The sequence below is a fragment of the Sminthopsis crassicaudata genome, chromosome 2 (assembly GCF_048593235.1).
Source record: "Sminthopsis crassicaudata isolate SCR6 chromosome 2, ASM4859323v1, whole genome shotgun sequence".
NCBI classification, from domain to species: Eukaryota; Metazoa; Chordata; class Mammalia; order Dasyuromorphia; family Dasyuridae; genus Sminthopsis; species Sminthopsis crassicaudata.
Window position 1 is genome coordinate 544,292,249 of NC_133618.1, and position 18,078 is coordinate 544,310,326.

Genomic DNA, 18,078 nt, shown 5'->3' on the forward strand with positions numbered 1-18,078 from the left:
ATGTATTGGTCAACCTGCCACCTGTGGGAGGGGGTGGGGGCAAGGAGGGGAAAAGTTGGAACAAATAGTTTTGCAATTCTCAATGCTGTAAAATTACCCATGCATAACATGTAAAAGCTATAATAATAACATAAAAAAGGATAGTGACTATAAATTCTGTTATTAGACCTAAGAAAGACAAACTACAGATTAGAAATTACTTAGGAGATATCTAGAGCACTCCAACCTAGTTTTTCCCTATTATCTTCATCAAGCCCAGTATGGCAGAGGTGACAATTATATGGAAAATCCCCTATTTTTTGTAATCCTTTGTCATCCCTCAATTGTCCAACAAGGGAAAATAACCATGACCACTTGAACAAGTGGCCCTTATCTGCTTGCTAGCTGTTTATAAACCAATGAGATTCTGTATTTTTAGTTTGCTTTATCTATATTCATGGGGTATCAAGCACTATAAAGCTAAGGCCCAGGAGGAAAGGGCCATCTCAGATCATGAGATTTTTCCTGAACCCTAAAACTGCTATTATCTTCCTTCCTAAAAACTTGACTTGTAGTTAACTACTTTATATATATTTGCATACGCTTATAATATGTATTTGTATTTATTATCTTTATATTTATGTGTACTTGTCTTCCCCTAACAATATTAGTTCTTTGTGAATAAGGATTATTTCATTAATGGTACCTATTCCCAAGGCCCAAAAGTGCATGGCACATATTACCTAAAATATTTGTTCACTGATTAAAATGAATGACAATTACATATCAACAGTTTTTTGAACATTTCTTGCTGAATGCATAATACAAATACAAATATCAATATGTTTGTACCAACCCACCCTCCTTCTGTATGTTCTTATATTTTTGATAACACCACCATCCTTCCAATCACCTACTTTTCATAATCTAATTTCCTTTCTTTATCACGGTTGTGATAAAACTATTGTTACCTGAACTATTTTAATAACCTCCTAATTGGTTTCTCTACTACTTTCTGGTCTTCTCCCATGCATCTTCTACATAGCAGTCAAATTGACATTCAGCTTATATCTGACTATATACTCCTCTGTTCAAAAAGTTTCAGGGGTTCTTTATTGCCTTTAAAATCAAATTTAAATACCAACCGAGGAATTTAAATTTAGCCTTTTACATTCTGGTTCCAGCTTTATTAACTATATCTGATGTTTCCCCTGTGGATAACTATTAGGACATAGACAAAGAGTGCATAGGAAGCATAAGCCTCAATGATTTATGATCTGTCCCACTTGAGAAAGTAGTGAAAATGAAATGCCACTCAACAAAATATGTGGCACATTCTGCACTGACTGAATGGCATTTTTTCTTCATAAAATATTATACAATATAACCAGAAACTATCTTAATTACAATGAACGGTGCTAAAATTATATTATAAAGGGGACTGCTCCTCTGTTTCAATTTGACAATACCATTTTTAAAATAAGAAAAAATTTACTTTTTCTAATGTTTCTCTTGAATTCTACTATGTGTCTAAAACCGCTAATTAAAATGTTTAACATTAACCATTCACTCAAGACATCTCAAGTATTTTAATATCAGTTTTGAGACATGGAAGACATGCCACAGAACCATACAGCAAGGAAAATATACAAACATACCTGAATATTCAGACTCCATTTTAAATATTGAAATGGACTATTTGTACATGATCTTGTGATAGAGCCTTCAGAACTCATATTGGCCAATTGTCAAATACACTATACCTTGTTCTCAACATCAGGATGTCCTTGGTTTTCTTTGGATACAAAGGAACAAACATCATCCAAAAAGCCAAAACTATATGGTACCATCCCCATCACTAATCAAGTGAATTAATGCTTGTGACTTAATAAAAAAATATTCTAACTGAAAAAAATGCATATTTCAGCGATTTCTTCCATACCTTTCACATGTGATTGTATCTTTTTAAAACTACTATTTTTTAAGTCACTGAAAAAGTATTCATTGTTCTATGTATTTGTCATCTATAACAACCTTGTTTTAACAGTCTTGGGTCTATCACAAAAGTAGCTGACATAGCAGTATAGGCTTATTTTAATCCAATTTAGAAATAGAAGATTTTGTTTCTTTTACTTTATTGCCTTCTCTCTTCACTCCCTCCCCTTCCCTCCTGCCACACCACCTCTAATGCCACTAGGAAAAAAAAACTCTGGTGATCTTGCACATAAGATATAGTAAAGTGCTTAGTAAAAACTTATCAAATAAACTATCAGAAAATGTTATCCTATATTTTAATAACAATTATTATTTTTATTCATAATCTATCAAATTACATAATGCTTCAATTTACAAAAGGGCTTTCCTTATACAAAAGCACTATGGATTGGATGATAAAAACAGAGTTTTACAAATAATTTTTCAATTAGTTATTTTTCATTATGAGTGAGAAGACAGCTGAAGCTTGGCCAAATTTATCATAGGCTTAAAGGTTTGGAACAGGAAGGGACTAACTTAGGGAATGTCACCTTACATGCTGCTTGACCCAGGACCTGAACTAGCAAAGTTTTAACTACCCAATATCTGTTCAAGTTAGAAAGATAAGAACAGCCGAAAATAAAGAGTGGGAGAAGAATGAGGTTTATGGATAATGTCCAACTTTCCTTTTTCTATACCTTTTATTGTACTAGAAAATACACAGTAAATACGGTATTTTATTTTGATTAAAAATCTAAAATTATGCTTGTAGAAGTGGCTTAAGGGTTGCAAAGAAATTTGTGTTTTGAAAGCAAGCATTAGAATATAACTGGTGGTTGTTAGATTTTTTTTCCTTTTTAGATACTGTGTTGACATTCTTTTCTATATCACTAACTCTTAAGATTGCTTTGCTTCAAAAGAACTTTTAGATGAATATATATATAAATATATATTTATATGAATATATATTCACATATTTTATATGAATAAACACAATCAAACTAAACAAATTATCACATTGGCATTGTATTTCTAAGCTAAAGCATCAAATAATCATGACACATATAAAATTCCCATACATCCATAACAGCAACAATTGCACAATTTACCAATTTCCATCCCAAATCTTAAAACACTCATCTTATCTCTCTATTCCACCCAAACCAAAGCGGGGAAGTCCAATAAAAAGGAAATACCTTACCTGTATGATTCCACTCCAATGTGCTGGTTTTGTTTCCATCACTCGCTGACCTCAGGAAAGTTGTAGTCATCTCATTTCTAAATATTTGGAGAAATTTTAATTATGGTTCCAGGAGAAACAAGGTAGAATCTCATCCATTAATTCAATCTCCCAACTGGAAGTGAATAATTTCAGAGGTTAACTGAAAAGAAAACCACACATTTATTTGAAACTACTTAGGATGTCCCTCATTAAGAAATGACTTTCTGTTGGAATACATGGGAGCACCTGCCAGTGGCTGCTGAAGATCCAACCCAGAAAGGATCTCCTCTTGTGAAAGGATGACACAAGGAGACTGAGACAGTTGCTGTTTTCCGACATCTTTGACTGAGAGGCCTCCCTCCTCTTCCCTCTGTCTCCAATTTATCTCATTCCGAATCCCCAACACCTGTGTCAGAAAAGGTTGCCCAGCAACTCCTTCAGATGCTATGATCCACAGCTGGAGAGCCTCTCAGGGAATTGACCTGTCCCTTAACAATTCACCATTTTTTTGGAATCCTACAGCCTGACTAAGGCTGGGATGGGGTAGGTGTCTCACCAAAGGATTCCTTGGTCCCCAACAGAGGAATCTATTTTCTCCTAGATTTTAGAGGAAATATGAGAAGGTTTTGAAAGAAGCACAAAAAGGTCACTTAGAGATCTGAGAACAGAAAATTGGGTCCCCAATTTCATCATTAAGTCACACCCCAATAAGGGAGCAGGACAGGAGAGAAAAAATCTGGCAAGGCAGAGGGAAAGTCTCAAAACAATTCTTAAGTTTCCCTTCAATGGGGGGAAGGGCAGGTGAGACCAGAGTATTGAAGCAAGACAGAAATACAGGCCCCATAGCAAAAAGAATTTCAATGTTCTTACTGGCCACCTGGGGTTCAGCTGTTGCGGTGGAGTGAGGGGGAATTTGACTAAGCCCCAAACTCCTTCTGGAGAGGAGAGCATTGGGGGGCACCTTGTTCCCTCTGGGCAGTCTCTTCTCCAGTGGCCCTCCTGGTTGCAGTGTTCCTTCCTGGAAACTCCTGGGGAGTTTCCTCTGAGGACAGTTTCGGGCCAAGGGCTTTGTCCATTATATCTGAAGCACTACTTCCTTTGGTCCGCAGATATGGCAGCAGCTAAAATTTGGGTCTGTTCTTCATTTCTTGCTTTAACTCTGGTCTTTTTCCTCTGTTGCAGTTTGGTCTCTATTATCAAAGACTCCAAAAGCTGAGATGGAGAAGTTTGAGGGCCCAAAGGCTGACTTCTGCAGCTTCCTCCATATATCTGGGGCAGATTGTTTAATATTAACATCTCCCTGGGCAAGATCAAATTGGAGGGCATTGGCCTTAATCCCCTCAATAAACTTGATGGGATCCTCAGAGTAACAGCTAGGTTTTTCCTTAGTGCTGGAGAGATTTGACATTGAAAAGGGCACCTTTGCTTTGAGTGTCCTTCCCTGAGTTTGCTGCTTCTCTCAGGTGTCAGAGGTTAGAAGGGGTGCCTGAATCAGGAGCCTGAGGAGGAGAAAAAGGAAAACTGAGAAGTGGGGGTGAGAAAGTCTCAGGATCTGATACTAGAAGTGAGGGGGACAGAATTGAAGAAATATTGTTGGACATAAAGTCCTGTCTTTGATAAGGAGGTAGTTCTGAAAGGGATTCACAGGCCTCCAGATAAGTACTGCATGCGTATGCAGAGGAGGGATCCTCTGTTCCTAGAGGAGTAGAAAGGAGGGGGTTATCTAATTTTGATTTCCCTCCAGTAAATTTTAGCAGCATCCTGCAGTGCTATTTTAATTTGTTTTTTTTTTTTTTTCTTTTAGGCCAAATTTGTCTTTGTTTTTTAAGAGACAGTCTAAGGGAAAATCCTTAGGAATAGAGACAGAGGTGGATTGTCCCATTTTTTGGGCACAAGTCTTATATTTTCCTGATCCTATAGTGCCCCATCCTCCCAGGTGTCCCTAAGAGGGAGAGAAGTGACAGAAGTTCCCTTGGTTAAGGGTACTTCTGCTAAAAGACACAGGAATTTCCAGTCTAAGTGTCTCTAGTCAAGGAAGTCTGCTGAGCATAAAGCACTTCACTGCCCAAACCTTCCCCGGGTATTTGGGTGTCCCACCTATAGAATAGATAAGGGCAGCAAGAAAAGGCTTACCTTGGCCAAAATTTTGGGTATCCCTATATGGGCCACCAAATGTTGAGGTATGAGAAATGAGGGATGAGAGATATCCTAACAACAATGGAGTCCCCAGGCCAGTGTTGCAAGTTTTTGTGAAAGAATTCACAGTCCTGATCTGCAGATGAGGTTTTGGGCAAAAAATGGGTTTATTACACTGAGAAAAAACTTTCCAGAGGGCTAGTTACAAATAGGAATTTGCAAAGGTTTGGGGTAGAAAATCAATTTTTTATTAGCCTTCTATGGTTTGAGTCTAGGGAGTAATTAATGGCTAATTTTCAAATCAATGAGGGGTGACGATTGTTTCCCAGACCAAAGTGATTCATAGATTAATTGAAGGTGATGATTCCTGTGGGAAACCAGTTACCTTTCCCAAGGGAGATTCAAGTGGGTGGAGATCATTTTTAAGAATTTCCCTAAGCCAGGTGGCCTACCCATCACAAAGATCAGGAGATATAGTTCTATTACAATAACTCTAAACAAGTCACTTAACCTTTGTCTACCTGAGTTTTCTAAATGTAAAATAGGAATAATAAAAACTTCTATTTACTAGAGTTCTTGTGAGAATCAAATAAGATTGTATTTGTAAAGTCCTGAACACAGTCCTTGGCACATAGCAGTTGCTTAATAAATGATTGTTTCCTTTCATGCTTTAGCTATCTTGAAGAAACAATATCTCCCTCTTTATAATACAATAATTAATATATAGTCAAAGCATATGACTATCACACTGTAATATGTTACCAATAGAAATTTATTTCTGTAGCTGATTCCCAAACTAAATAAACAATAATTCATGACAACTGTCAACTATCACCCCTAACAAGTATCATGAAACCCACAGTCATTATTAAGGGTAGATCTTTCCTCCACATTATTCTGATTTTTACCTGAACTTCCATAATATAGGAATTGGAAAAAAAGGAAGTTGAGTGGAAGTCCTTAGAATAGAAAAGAAATAAGATTATTCTTAATTGATTAAGAGAACAGGGTTTAAAATAGAACAGGATTGGGATACCCACATCTGACCACATCATATTAGATAGAGATACTTTGACTTGGGACCCAAGCTGGAGAATGCACAAAGAGAAGAGTTTGCTTGGTGGAACTCTATCATCCATCATCATATTTCATTCTGGGTCATCCATAGATCAGACATCAGCATAAGATCTGTTGGGGACTGGACCAGTCTGTTTGAAAGCAAAGTCAAGGTCTTTTCATTTCTTGGGCCCTTGGAATGTGGCTTTCAGTGAAATGAATTTCACTCGTTTTCCTAAATATTTTGAATATAGGGGATATAAGAAGCATTTGCCGCTCTTGATCATTACTAGAAGACATAGGATGAGAAAGGAAGAGATAAAATTGTGTTGCATATGTGTGCATTTGAAAAAAGTAAAGAGGTGAACTTGGTTATTAACATGATACCTTATTATGATCATAAATATGGCTAATTGAACTTGAACAATGCACTATTACTTAGAATTTCTTAGTTATTCCTTTTAAAATGTTAATTTCTTGAAGGAAAATAATTTTTGGTCTATAATAGGAGGTCATTTCTCTTTTTGTTCTGTTTGAGTTTGATCAATAAATGAGAATCTTAATGGCAAACAAGACACAAGATAATTTTAAAAAATATTTTCCCTGAATTTTAAGTAGAGGCATAGTAAGCATGAGTTTATGAAAAATGTATCAGAATTACCTTATGTTTTTAATTTATGAAATAATTCCATAATATAGCATTAGGAAAAAAAGATGATTGTACGTGAAACTGCAAATCTCCTAAGAATAACTTGTAATTTCATTTAAATATATAATAAAGATCTCAAGCAGAATTTATTTCTTTTTCTTTTTTTTTTTCTTCCCTCCCACTAGACACTACACTGCCAATGGATGAAAAGAGACATAAACACATACATACATATACATATATAAAATCTATCTACATATATATCCATATCCATATATATGTAAATATTTCATTTGATACAGAAAACATTTTATTTATATGTCCTTTTGGGTTACTTAATAATTAATTATAGTCAAAATTGTTAATTCATGCAAAGAAACTCTTAAAATGCTCCTGTTACTCTCTACAATATTTTCATGGTTTTGCTCATTTTGCTCTGTTATTTGATGCAAGGCTTTCCATGTCTGCACCAAGAAACTGCCCGGTCTTTTCTGATTTTTCTCAGTGCATCCTTCACATCCTTATTCTTCAGACTATAGATCCAGGGGTTTAGCATAGGGATGACTGTGGTGTAGATCACTGAGGACACTTTTTGTTGAGTAATGTAGCTGGTTGATGCAGGCTGACAGTACATAAAAAATGATGGAGCCATACAGGACACCCACAGATGCTAGGTGGGACGCACAAGTGCTGAAGGCCTTGGACCTGCCTTTAGCAGAATGGATGTTTAGGATATTTGAAAGGATGAAAATGTAAGAAATCAAACTAGATAGAGTGGTTACCAATGAGTTAATCACAACCAGAAGCATCACTAAAAGTTCATTGAGGTAAAATAACAACAAAATTCATATGGAAGAATAAAAGGTCGAAAATTGCAAGGGAACTAATGAAAAAAAAGTCAGAGGAAGGTGGTCTAAGTGTACCTGATTTAAAGCTATATTATAAAGCAACAGTCACCAAAACCATTTGGTATTGGCTAAGAAATAGACTAGTTGATCAGTGGCATAGGTTAGGTTCACAGGGCAAGATAGTGAATAAAAATAGCAATCTAATCTTTGACAAACCCAAAGATCCCAAATTTTGGGATAAGAATTCATTATTTGACAAAAACTGCTGGGAAAACTGGAAGTTAGTATGGCAGAAACTAGGCATGGACCCACATTTAACACCACATACTAAGATTAGATCAAAATGGGTCCAAGATTTAGGCATAAAGAATGAAATCATAAATAAATTGGAGGAACATGGGATGGTTTACCTCTCAGACTTGTGGAGGAGGAAGGAGTTTGTGTCCAAGGGAGAACTAGAGAGCATTATTGATCACAAAATAGAACATTTTGATTACACCAAATTAAAAAGTTTCTGCACAAACAAAACTAATGCAAACAAGATTAGAAGGGAAGTAACAAATTGGGAAAAAATTTTTACAGTTAAAGGTTCTGATAAAGGCCTCATCTCCAAAATATACAGAGAATTGACTTTAATCTATAAGAAATCAAGCCATTCTCCAATTGATAAATGGTCAAAGGATATGAACAGACAATTTTCAGATGATGAAATTAAAACTATTTCCACTCATATGAAAGAGTGTTCCAAATCACTATTGATCAGAGAAATGCAAATTAAGACAACTCTGAGGTATCATTACACACCTGTCAGATTGGCTAAGATGACAGGAACAAATAACAATGAATGTTGGAGGGGCTGTGGGAAAACTGGGACACTGATGCATTGTTGGTGGAGTTGTGAAAGAATCCAACCATTCTGGAGAGCAATCTGGAATTATGCCCAAAAAGTTATCAAATTGTGCATACCCTTTGACCCAGCCATACTACTACTACTGGGCTTATACCCCAAGGAACTACTAAAGAAGGGAAAGGGACCTGTATGTGCCAAAATGTTTGTGGCAGCCCTTTTCATAGTGGCTAGAAGCTGGAAGATGAATGGATGTCCATCAATTGGAGAATGGTTGGGTAAACTATGGTATATGAATGTTATGGAACATTATTGTTCTATAAGAAATGACCAACAGGAGAAATACAGAGAGGCTTGGAGAGACTTACATTAACTGATGTTGAGTGAAACAAGCAGAACCAGAAGATCATTATACACTTCAACAATGATACTGTACGAGGATGTATGCTGATGGAAGTGGATTTCTTCAACATAGAGAAGAGCTAATCCAATTCCAATTGATTAATGATGGACAGAACCAGATACATCCAGAAAAGGAACACTGGGAAATGAATGTAAACTGTTATTTTTACCTTCTGAATCCAATTCTTCCTGTGCAACAAAAAATTCGGTTCTACACACATATATTGTATCTAGAATATACTGTAATATATTTAACATATATAAGACTGCTTGCCATCTGGGGGAGGGGGTTGGGGGAGGAAGGGAAAAAAATCTGAATAGAAGTAAGTGCAAGGGATAATGTTGTAAAAAATTACCCATGCATATGTACTGTCAAAAAATGTTATAATTATAAAATAAAATAAAAATTAAAAAAAAAAGTTCATTGAGGTGGATGCTAGAACAGGAGAGTTTCCAAAGGGGTGGAATGTCACAAAAATAATGACTAATTACATTGTTTTCACAGAAGGACAGTCTAGTTAAAGCACTTGTATGAGTCACAGCTCCAAAGACCCCATAGTACATACTCCTACCACTAGTAGGAAGCAGGTTCTCTGAGACATGGTGATGGTATAGATAAGGGAGTTACAGATGGCAACATAACGATCATAGGCCATGGCTGACAATATGAATAGATCAAGAATGGCAAAAGTACAGAAGAAAAAGAACTGGGTCAAGCACCCTGGGTAGGTGATGATATTCTTCTCTGATATAAAGCTCACTAGCATTTTAGGAGTAATGACAGAAGAGTAGCAAAGATCAATGAAGGACAAGTTACTAAGAAAATAATACATGGGGGTATGAAGATTAGAACTAGTTTTGATAAGTAAGAGTAAGCCCAAATTTCCCATCATGGAAATAATATGTATTTGTAGGAAGAGTAAGAAGAGGGGGATCTGGAATTCTGGCTGGTTTGTTAATCCCATAAGAATAAATTCTATCACTGTGGAATGATTTCCTATATCCAGTGGAAGTGGAAATCTGAGGAGATGGGAAAAAAAGAATGTCATTAGAGGTAAATACTTGTAATGTCTGGTGACATAAGATCTAATGAATGATTAGATAATGAATGAATATCTTCTTAAACTGAAAAGTGGCACACACATTTCCACATATATTGATAAACTACTAATATAATATTGAATCATAGCACCTAAATCTGAGATTTGAAAACAATTAAAATCTTTTAATATAATACATACCAGTATATTAAATTTTATTTAAAATAAAAATACATTTCTGAAAGCATTATCTTTAGAAAAAATAATCTTACAACAAGATGACAATAGAACAAACCAATGGTTATAAAATAGAGTAAATTTTTCTTTTCCCAAAGTTAGAATGATGAAAATAGTATCATAAGGAAAAACAAGACCTGAAATTTCCTCAAATGGAAATATTTAGAAAGAATGAAATAATTATGATGTATCTAAAGGGGACATCAAAGAGACAAAACAATGATTATTGAATTTCCTGAAAACTATAAAAAAGAAAAGAATTTAATTTCTACATTTCAGAAAATATTAAGTAATGCTTGTTCCCATTCCATAGAGGATAATCTAGAATTCAGCTCTATAAGACACAAGAATATTGAACTTCCAGAAAATAATACCTTAAAATGGCAATATAGTGATTAAGATTAATGATACCATGAATATGACGAAATCATAGACTCATAGGAAGAAATAAATTTATGCAAAGTGAAATCAGTCAGAACAAGTAGGAGAATAAAATACAGTAGTAATTACAACAATGTCTGAAAGACTTATTTACATATATAAAATAATTGAAATTGTTGAATGTGAAAACATAATACACAAATTTGCCCCAAAGAAGAAATCTTGAGAAATCCTTACTCATCTTTGCATATGCTGGAACTAAGGATGTGAAACCAGAGTGGGTTTTTATTTTAATTTTTGGGTTGTCTATTTGAAATCTCTTTCCCTCTTTCTTTCTCTCATTTTTATGACAAGTGATTTTTTTTTGGAAGAGGTAGGAAAAAAAGACATTTGGGGAAATTTGGGTGATATGAAGATGAATATTATCCACAAAATATATAAATAAAGGCAATATACTCCAAAAAAGCCTATTGCATTTTATAATATTTTTCTAGAAAATATGAAATCACAGAAAAAGTGAAAATGAAATATTTTTAAAGGTCCACTCCATCCCCACCATTCCTGAGAGCATTACAGAAGTTTTAAGTCATTACTGTGAAGGATTGCCAAGGACATCCTTCAACAGCAAATAAGTAATTAATATATAAATTGTTTTACAATTTACAATTTACAAACTTCTTGGATCCATTGTGAAATTGGATAACTTGTCAGTCGCAGAGTTAACATGAATCACAGACAGATTTGAAACCAGGTATTTTTCACTCTAAGCTTGGCCCTCTGTGTCACTCTGCACCTTGTCTTGAAGTTCTTATTGTTCCCATAAGAATAAAAGTTAAAATGATGATATTTCTTGACTATTACAAAAACCTAGTACTGTTTTTTCTTCTTGATTCTTTCACCCCTGTAATAAATTCTTCAAAAGATATCAAGTCTACACCTGGCCAAGTTCATTACTCTTCTTAAAAATCGTTAGTGACAATATACATTAAGCAAATTTTAGATACCAAGATCAATAAAGTTCATTCACAATATGTAGATACTGCCTTTCCAAGCCAATTTCATGTTCCCTGCTATGCATTCTAAAATTCATTAATGCTCTTTGACAAGAATTTATTGATTGAAGAGCTCCTATTTGCTGAGCACAAAAATTCACATTATTGAATTTTATATAAAACACAGGATCTTAATCAACCAACAAATTATTATCAAGCACCAAGTGCCAGGCACTATGTGTGTAGTAAATGGAGATGCAAATGACAAAGAATAAAACTTGAAAGGAATCATACTTAAACCTCATAAGTTGACATTCTAGTAAGGATGAAAATTCCTGAGAAAAATTGATATCTTTGAAAGACCTTAATCGGAAGACCTGGATTTTAATGCTAGTCCTGCTACTTAATATTGTGATATCCAACAAATAATTAGACTGTGAGGGTATCACAGTTCTTATATGTAAAAAAAAGGTAGGGCTGGACAAAATGAGCTTACAGTTCCTTTCCGGTTCTAAATTTATCCAATGGGAAAAAATTACAAAATATGTTTCTAAGACTATTCTTTAACTCTGATAATTTCTGATAGACAAAGACTTCTAACACATTAGCATGAATATGTCAGACCTTCCTACTTTCTCATCCAGAAAGTAACATAGAGGAAATCTCTCTTAAAGATTTAGGCAAATCAAAGTCTAATTAGACAGTAAAAGAACTTCTAAGTTTGGTCTAATGAGTGTGTTCCTCCTGGTCATTATGTTTGCACAGGCAAATATATGAGAAATGTTGTTTCTCCCTTTTGTCAAAAAAAGTGATGTGGATATGGATGATTTACCAAGTTTTGGGTGATGTACATAATGTACCCCAAGACCTTCATTTTAATAAAACATATATCAATGTGTTAACTAGAATTCATTGGTATCCCTTGGGAACACATTCTTTGAAGATCATATAAACTGAGTCCACCACCATGACTGATGTTTGTTCTAAGAGAGATGGCCAAATAACCATCTTTTTCTTAATAAACATGTTGAACTTATTAAAAATATTAAATTGGCCAGAAACTGTCTTTCAGAATTTTTTGATAATCATACTATCTCTTTTGAAGTTAGACCTTTTGAAGTTTTGAAGTTATAAGTTTGTGGAGGGCAAAAAATTCAACTACATAGAGGGAAACATGCAATGGATCACAAATAGTAGTTTCACCTTTTTTGTTGTTTGCTTGCTTTTTTTTCTTATTTTTTTATCTGATTTTTCTTATGAAGCATGATAAATGTGAAACTATCTTTAGAAGAATTTAACATGTTTAACTTCTATTAGATTACTTGCTGTCTAAGGGAGAGTGGTGAGAAGGGAAGGAGAGAATTCGGAACACAAGATTTTGCAAGGGTGGATGTTGAATACTGTCTTTGCATGGATGTTGAATACTGTCTTTGCACATATTTTGAAAATAAAATGCTATTATTAGAAATAAAATTAAATAAATAAGAAACCAAAAAAGTGAAATATTCAAGGTAGATTTTAAAATCTCTTAATGTTACATTAAAAAATAAAATATCAACATTTTTATTTGCTAATTTCATTGATTATTTCTCCTCTTCTAAACTCTTTTGATGGCTTTTGAATATCTTTATTCTTCTGAGTATTGTTAGCCTAGTTTTGAGTATGATATTGAGAAGATGCAATTTTTGTTCAAAGATTAGCAAGGAGGCTGCTTACTGAATAAAAGAGCACATAGTAGGATATAAGTATATGAATATTTGAATTGGAGAAGGTTAAGAAATAGTTTGAATACCAAATAGAAAATGTTATATATTGATTCTGGAAGTGATAGGGAACCACAAGAGTTCATTGACTGAGATGGTAAAATAGCCATTTGACAACAGGGTTTAGATGAAAAGGGAAAGATATTTGTGACAGGCAAACCAATTAGTAGACTTGCTGTAGTTCTGATTTGAGTTAATTCAGACCTACAACAGCATGTTGACAGTGTCAGAGAAGAGGTGATATGTGATAGATACAACAAAGATTAAAAACTAAAGACATTGGCAAAATTCTGTCTATAGGAAGAAAAAAGTGTGAGGAGACAGATTTTTGTTAATTTATGTGATGAGCATGGGTGTCTAGGAAGATAATGGTGCTCTTGATGGGACATAGCTTCTAGAGAAAATGTGGCAGTATCCCTGAAGTCACTGGGTCTTGGCAGTGACTAATTCCACAAACAGTGCTGGCTGTCAGGTAACAATCTGTTGGTCAGTTATAACAAAGTTTCTGAGATAATAATGAGATACATACCAAACCACTCTTCTCCATCTCTAAGACCACTCCTGAATTCTACCTCTAAGCCATAAAATTAGCCTATCAGTGATATGTAGCACCTGATCTCTCTATCTTTTTTCATATAAATTTATCTTCTTGCTCCAGATTCTTAGCTAAATCCTTTGGGAACTTAGCCCATTTCAATTGGCATTAAATTAAAATAAATTTTGCTTCTTGACTTGGAGAGGGTTTCAAACCTGCAACTCTTTTTGAGGCACCTTGAGACACCAGTCTGCAGCCCCAATATTTTGGGGTCTCCTTTCTGAAGCTCAACATCCTTAACCAGCATTTTTTTTTCAAAAAAGTAAGTGGTTTGAACAAAAGGTTATGACTTAAGTGTTGATCATGTTGAGTTATATATGAATATTAAATATTCAGATGAACATATCTAACAGAGAGGAGAATGAATGTCAGTATAAAATTAAGGCTAGGTAAAATAATCTAAGAATCATCACCAAAGAAATAATTGAATTCAAGGAATTATGAGATAACAAAATAAAACAGTAGGGAAGAATGAAAAGAAAGCAAAGTATTATTTTTTAAAGATATTTATGGAAAACATTTTGGCAAGAGCTTATGTGAATAATATTTAATACTTATGTGACTTTTATCTTTTATGAACTACCAGACCTATCAAATCTAAGGTTTTCCTCAGAGAATTGCAATGCAGACTATAGTCTGTTGAAGGAATTTTGATATAATAATGTCATAGTAAAGCAAAATATTTAATAATATGTAGATTTTGGCTTTCTAGGGTGTCAAGTCTTGTCAACTTTCTTAAATACATTTAAAAACATCATCAGAGGAAAATTGTGGGAGAATCTTTTGTAGAAGGAAGACTATGAACCTAAGAAGGAGGAAAATAACCTGTCATAAGGTCATCTCAGACACAGAGTCGTAACTGCATTGCAACACTGGCTTCTTTATATGTGCTGTCTTCCAATGACTGAATGTAAGCCCCTAAAAGACAAGAACTCTTGTAGCTTTATTTTCGCATCACTAGTGTTTTGTGTACCCCCTCCCAAGCCTTGTACTCATTCAAAGTATTTGATTAACTATTTTTATTCAACTTTTGAATCCCAAAGAAATACTGAGGAGGGGAAAGGGACCTGTATGTGCCAAAATGTTTGTGGCAGCTCTTTTTTGTAGTGGCTAGAAACTGGAAGATGAATAGATGTCCATCAATTGGAGAATGGTTGGGTAAATTATGGTATATGAAGGTTATGGAATATTATTGCTCTGTAAGAAATGACCAGCAGGATGAATACAGAGAGGTTTGGAGAGACTTACATCAACTGATGCTGAGTGAAATGAATAGAACCAGAAGATCACTGTACACTTCAATGCTGTATGAAGATGTATTCTGATGGAAGTGGATATCTTCAACATAAAGAAGATCCAACTCACTTCTAGTTGATCAATGATGGACAGAAATAACTACACCCAGAGAAGGAACACTGGGAAGTGAATGTAAATTGTTAGCACTACTTTCTATCTATATGTGTGTAATGGTATTACACACATATATTGTATCTAGGTTATATTGTAACATGTAAAATATATGGGATTGCCTGTCATCAAGGGGAGGGAGTAGAGAGAGGGAGGGGATAATTCGGAAAAATGAATACAAGGGATAATGTTATAAAAAAAATTACTCATGCATATATAATGTCAAAAATTTATAAATAAAATAAATAATAAATTAAAAAATAATCTAGTTTTAAATGTATAATTAATTGACACATAATGGTTTATAATTAAGCACTTCCATTCTTCTGATGTAATCAGAAGAACTTTACCAGATACTTCTATATTCCTATATTCTTCTGTATTCCTAGAAGATTAATTAATTGAACATTTTTATGGGCTGTACCTTTGTCATTTTAAAATTTATATTATTGCCTCTGTTATGGTTAATTTTGTTATCTAAACCCCCAACCAAAAATTAAACTTGAAATACAATAATATTGAAAGTAAAAAAAACTATTGAATTAATAAATAAAACCAAGATCTGGTTTTATTAAAAAGCCAATAAAATAGATAAACCTTTGGTAAATCTGATCAGAAAAAGAAAAGAGGAAAATCAAATTGTTAGTCTTACAAATGAAAAGGGGGATCTTTCCACCAATAAAGAGGAAATTAGAGAAATAATAAAGCGTTACTTTGCCCAACTTTATGCCAATAAATTTGATAACTTAAGTGAAATGGATGACTTTCACCAAAAATATAGGCTCCCTAGATTAACAGAGGAGGAGACAAATTGCTTAAATAGTCCCATTTCAGAAAAAGAAATAGAACAAGCTATTAATCAACTCCCCAAGAAAAAATCCCCAGGACCAGATGGATTTACATGTGAATTCTACCAAACATTTAAAGAACAATTAGCCCCAATGTTATATAAACTATTTGAAAAAATAGGGGATGAAGGAGTCCTACCAAACTCCTTTTATGATACAGACACCTAACCTAGGTGATACCTAAACCAGGTCGATCAAAAACTGAGAAAGAAAATTATAGACCAATTTCCTCAATGAATATTGATGCTAAAATCTTAAATAAGATATTAGCAAAAAGACTTCAGAAAATCATCCCCAGGATAATACACTATGATCAAGTAGGATTCATACCAGGAATGCAGGGCTGGTTTAATATTAGAAAAACTATTAGTATAATTGACCATATTAATAATCAAATTAATAAAAAACATATGATCATCTCAATAGATGCAGAAAAAGCATTTGACAAAATCCAACATCCATTCCTACTAAAAATGCAGAGAGTATAGGAGTAAATGGACTATTCCTTAGAATCATCAGGAGCATATATTTACGACCGTCAGTAAGCATAATATGCAATAGAAATAAACTGCAACCTTTCCCAGTAAGATCAGGAGTGAAACAAGGTTGCCCACTATCACCATTACTATTCAATATAGTACTAGAAACGCTAGCCTCGGCAATAAGAGCCGAGAAAGAGATTCAAAGAATTAGAGTAGGAAATGAGGAAATCAAACTATCACTCTTTGCAGATGACATGATGGTATACTTAGAGAACCCCAAAGACTCTGCTAAAAAGCTATTAGAAATAATTCAGAATTTTAGCAAAGTGGCAGGATACAAAATAAATCCACATAAATCCTCAGCATTTTTATATATCACCAACAAAATGCAACAGCAAGAGATAGAAAGAGAAATTCCATTCCAAACAAGTTGAGAGTATAAAGTATTTGGGAATCCATCTACCAAAGAATAGTCAGGAATTATATGAGAAAAATTACAAAACACTTGCCACAAAAATAAAGTCAGATTTAAATACTTGGAAAGACATTCCATGCTCTTGAATAGGCCGAGAGAATATAATAAAGATGACAATACTCCCCAAACTAATCTATTTATTTAGTGCTATACCAATCAGACTCCCAAGAAACTATTTTAATGACCTAGAAAAAATAAGAACAAAATTCATATGGAAGAATAAGAGGTCAAGAATTTCAAGGGAACTAATGAAAAAAAAGTCAGATGAAGGCGGTCTAGGTGTACCTGATCTAAAGCTATATTATATAGCAGCAGTCACCAAAACCATTTGGTATTGGCTAAGAAATAGACTGGTAGATCAGTGGAACAGATTAGATACAAAGGACAAAAAAGGTACATCTATAGCAATCTAATCTTTGACAAACCCAAAGATACCAACATTAGGGACAAAAATTCGTTATTTGGAAAAAACTGTTGGGAAAACTGGAAATTAGTATGGCAGAAATTAGATATGGATCCACACTTAACACCATATACCAAGATAAGATCAAAATGGGTCCATGACTTAGGCATAAAGAATGAGATCATAAATAGATTAGAGGAACAGAGGATAGTCTACTTCTCAGACCTGTGGAGGAGGAAGGAATTTATGACCAGAGGAGAACTAGAGATCATTATTGACCACAAAATAGAAGATTTTGATTACATCAAACTAAAAAGTTTCTGTACAAACAATACTAATGTA

The 18,078-nt window shown here is 34.1% G+C and overlaps 1 pseudogene; it reads right to left on the minus strand.

Annotated features, from left to right (window-relative positions):
• Positions 1-7,455: 7,455 nt before the first annotated feature.
• On the minus strand, positions 7,456-13,742 carry LOC141556918 (olfactory receptor 8G3-like; annotated as a pseudogene).
• Between the last annotated feature and the right edge of the window lie 4,336 nt (positions 13,743-18,078).